We start from the raw sequence: 5093 nt of genomic DNA on the forward strand, positions 1-5093 counted from the left end.
TTACTCTTAATCCAATTTGGTTCATCATATGAACCTAATCCTCTTGGTTCATCATATGAACCTATTCTCCATCTAATTGCCCTTTGTGTGTGACCCTATAGGTTCTTGTAACGTTGGCAATGCTCCTAAGCCCATTTAGAAGCATAAGTAATGAGCGGTATCTAGCAACATATCATTACTACCCAAGTTACAAGAATGTTGAGATCCAACATCACCTTTGTGACTACTAATTGTGGCTCTCACAATATGTGACAATGTCCTTCTATCATTGACATCTAAATTGATCAAATGAGGTATAGACCATGTCATCTTCTAATCAATTTATATCTTGAACTCCAAGTAGGCTCACTCTAATCAAATGAGTTCAATATCTCATATTGACTCATTTGGGCATGGTCATGCACTTAGTGGTCTCACTCTATCAAGAATCATGATGTCTCTCCCGTCATATAGGAGGGATAGATCCCATCTACATCACTCACATCCCTTCGCATAATTTGTTACACACCTAGTAATCGCCTTTATAGTCCACCCAGTTATGGGTGACGTTTGACGAAGCCAAAGCATGCAACTCCTTATGTAGGGAACCATGGTGACTTCAGGTCCAAGAACTCATAGTCATACTAATAGTCACATGAGAAAGTATATGACACTCATATAACAATCCATGATACTTTCTTATGGCGGATCATTCAGTGTACATTCTTCAATGCATACCCATGTGTCAACTTGATATCTCTATATCCATGACTTGTGAGATCAAGTCATCGAGTTGACCTACATGCTAGTCTCATCGTATTAACATTGTCCCTGAATGTTAATACTTGATTAGGAATGATTAAGAGGAGTGTTCTCTATATCATCTCACTATCAATTCAACCAATCGATTGATATAGATAAGAAACTTCTACTCAAGGACGCTATTATACTTAGTTATTTGACACCAATACAAGTAAGTATAATAACCATAAAATAATGCATTTATAAATATATGTAGGAATATGATACATTGAGTCCATACAACAAGCATCATATGATTGACTCTAGGGCTCTAACTAACACATTGCTAGATGTCACTCATTGTTTATGTATCTAAAATGATTTTAGATACATTGCACACGTTACGAGAGCCTATTGGGTCACACACAAAGAACACGTTGACTTGGAGATGGATTATAGAGTTAAGTCTAATCCGAATTATACACATTAAGTTAGACTCAAATGAATTCGGATTAGACTCATTGAGTAATGGGTTAGACTCATTGGTTTATTGGGTTAATGGCTTATTGGGTTAATGGTTAATCCAATATTCTAAATCCAACCCATTAAGATTAATGAATATTAATAGAGATTAATATATCATTAATCAAAAGGAAAATCAAGAGACAAAAGTATTTCATATTCATTGGATGAATACAAAAGACATTTGTAAAAGTAACCTTTAGGTAAAGTAACCTTATTGGTAAAGTAACTTTTTTGGTGAAGTAACCTATTTGGTAAAGTAACCCTTTTGTGAAGTCACCTTATATAGATGAAGTGACCTTTTGGGTGAATGTGCTCTTCTTGGTTTTTGCTCTTCTTCCTTTTCTTCTCTTGGCCAAAACAACCTTGTAGAGTTGCTAGCACAACAAAGGTTGTTTCTTCTCCAAGTTGTGAGTTTGTGAGACAGACGGAGAGCGTGTTCGTGTGGATACCGTAGAGGCGCGGACGTACTGATCGCGCTGAGATCTGCATCTAAAGAAATGTTGCTGTCGGGATTGCGAAGGGCATGCAGCAAAGGTATAACTTTCTCATGTAGAAAAATTAGAACTTAGTATATGGCTTCCTTTCGCATGGATCTTCTGGAAAGGAACTAGATGTTTTCCGCTGGGCTTTTGCGTGTTTAGCGCCCTAGTTCCTAACAGAACGTGTGTAGCACAACCAATTCTCGAGGCCATGATGGGGGCACTGTCTCAGCATACTCTTGAATCTATCCCATGCTTCGAATAATGATTTTGAGTCTGCCTGTTTGAAGCTTGCAATTAAATTCCTCAGGTGTGTAGTTTTACTTGGTGGGTAAAATTTGTCCAAAATGTTTTGCTCACACTGCTCCCAAGATGTAATGCTATTTACTGGTAAAGAATTAAACCACTGCTTGGCTCTATCTTTCAGGGAAAATCCAAAAAGAAGTGACCTTACTGTTTCTGGAGGGATCCCATTCACTTTCATAGTACTACAAATCTCATAGAAAAGCTCCAAGTGATGATTGGGATCATCGTGCGGTCCTCCTCCAAATTGATTTTGATGAACCATGTGGATCACTGCAGGCTTAATTTCAAAATTGTTAGCTTCAATTGGTGGTCGGGTGATGCTTCACCGAAGCTCTCGTGCATAAGGTGCTGCGTATTCCTTCAAAAGCTTGTCAACCATTTCTGAAGTTTCGTGTTCTATTTGGAGTTTTTGCAAGTTTCTTCTCCTCAGGAAAGTTCTATCAATTTCTGGATCGAATGACAGAAGTTTTCCTGAAAGATTAGCTCTTCGCATGTAAAAAAAAAAAAGATATTGAATAATCCAAGTGTAGAATAAAAGAAAGAGTTTATATATATATATATATATATATATTAATAAAAATGTAGAAAGTAAAGTGAAATAATAAAAAACAAGGTATAGTCTAATCCAATATGATTATCACTAATGTTATAGGCGCAGTCCCCGACAACGGTGCCAAAAACTTATTACGCTTCCGCAAGTGCACGAATACGTCGTCAGTAATAAAAGATTATCGATCCCACAAGGACTGGTTATAAGCACTAGTGATTGTTCACGTAGAATTAGCTAAACTACCGATGGTTGTAAGTGAACTATTTCTTGAGATTAAAAGAACTTGGGAAGTAGATGAGAGAATTGGTGAGAGAGAGATAGAGGGAGTTTTACTTGGTTTGGGAAGAGCTCTAGGAGTTCGGTTTTGTTGTGGTGGTAACTAATGCATCATGTTTTATCCTTTTCTCATTGTCAATCAACATGTACTCATTGAAAGTTATAGATACTACCCTTAAGCACTAAACAGAGAAGATCCCTATGAAATACTGTTAAGATTAACCCCTGTCATTAGGGCGCCTCGGTAGATCACAAGAATGCAAACCTGATCGGTATAATTAAGGATAGAGAAAGGGGTTTGGTTTGGTTTCTTACTTCCTTGTGGAGGAATTACCTTTCCTTTCGAGGGAGTATCCTAGATGTTCGTGAACAGGTTACCCTTGTTACTAGGACCCCTCGGGTATACGATCTAAGATCCTCTCTTTATGAAATTAGCAATCCCAACACAATCAATTAATACGATATGACAAACAAGTCTCATGCATATCAAATTGAAACAAGATAAGCGAAATCATTCAATGAGTGAAAGCATAAGCATGAACCTTACATCATAACCTTTCCACAACTACTCCTTGATCCTAGAACAAAGAATCTACTCTATAGATGTAGGGGAAAAACATGAAGATATAGTATAGTTAAACATTCAATTCTCAGACAAGAAGAGAAAGGGAATAGAGATGCTTATTCAATGACGTAGAGTAATCTTTGGATCCAATCCTTTGCTTCCGGAGTTGATGCAGTGATGGAGGTGATCTCGGATCATCGACTAGAGGTCCGGGACGGCGTGGAACGACACCAAGGTGTATCTCTCTTATTCAGCTCCCCCAAGGGGAAGGGTTAAGAGCCCTTTTATAGGCTAGGGCACGGGCGCCGCACGGCCCGTGCCACGACCGTGCGAGATTCGCACGGCTAGCTCCTCTCCTTCTTCTGGTAAAGTGGCACGACCATGCGAGATCCGTACGACCATGTCTTCCTTCCACTCTGGTCGTGAGGCACGACCGTGCAAGGTCGCACGACCGTGTGCCGCTCTCTCTAGGGAATGGCCACACGGCTGTGCAGGGTTGCATGACCGGTGTCAAGTGGTTTTCTGTTTTTGCTCTAATGCGTTGACAATCACCGTTTTCGCTCCAAAGTTATCCCTGTCAACACAAAATCAAACAAAGAGAAGATCTCCAATAAAAGAATAATTAATACTAAATAAACAATAGGAGAGATGATCGTGCGAATAATATATACAAATAAAGCAAGTGAATGTGCGTTAAAACAGGCATAAATGATCATAATATCTACGCACATCAGAGTACAAGGCTGATGTAGAGAAACATCATGGTAAAAGTATCAAGACACTACCGTCTGATCATGGTGGAGAGTACCTCTTAGGAGAGTTTAGAAGTTAATTATCAGAGGCCATGATTTAATCCCAATTGGCTGCACCTGGTACACCTCAATAGAATGGTGTGGCAGAATGAAGGAATATGCCTCTTATGGAAATAGTTAGATCAATGATGAGTTATTCAGAATTACCAAATTCATTTTAGGGATATGCTCTGGAAATGACGGCGTACATTCTAAACCTGATACCTTCTAAGTCAGTACCCTCTACTCCCACAGAATTGTGGAATGAGCATAAGCCTAGTTTGAAACACATTCGGATTTTGGATAGTCCAACACATGTGCTGAGGGAGACACTGATAAGTTGGAATCACGTACAGAAGTTCGCTTGTTCATGGGATATCCTAGAGAACTGAAAGGTGGCTTGTTTTATAGTCCTAAAGATCAGAAGGTCATTGTTAGCACCAATGCTTGATTTTTAGAAGAGGACTATGTAATGAACCACAAGCCCATGAGTAAAATTGTTCTTGAGGAAATAAGGGAGGACACTTCTACTTTAGTACCAACGGTACAAGATGAGATACCACAAGTAACTACAACACGTGTCATAAATGATGCACAATTACAAGTAGTGCCTCATCGTAGTGGGAGGGTTATTAGACAACCTGAAAGATTCATATTTTTGGGAGAGTCTTCGGACTTGATCCTTGGTAAACATGAAGCTGATCCCTGGACATATGATGAAGCACTCCAAGATAAAGATGCAACATCTTGGCAAAGTGCAATGAACTCTGAAATAGAATCTATGTATTCTAATCAGGTTTGGGAGCTTGTAGAACCACCAAATGGTATAAAAGCCATTGGATGTAAATGGGTCTACAAAAGGAAAAGAGGAATAGACGGGA

At 39.0% G+C, this 5093-nt stretch overlaps 1 pseudogene; it reads left to right on the top strand.

Moving 5' to 3' along the window:
• Nucleotides 1-1930: 1930 nt before the first annotated feature.
• Nucleotides 1931-2002, top strand: LOC121994170 (annotated as a pseudogene).
• Nucleotides 2003-5093: the final 3091 nt, after the last annotated feature.

Source organism: Zingiber officinale, chromosome 1B (genome assembly GCF_018446385.1).
Source record: "Zingiber officinale cultivar Zhangliang chromosome 1B, Zo_v1.1, whole genome shotgun sequence".
Classification (NCBI taxonomy): Eukaryota; Viridiplantae; Streptophyta; class Magnoliopsida; order Zingiberales; family Zingiberaceae; genus Zingiber; species Zingiber officinale.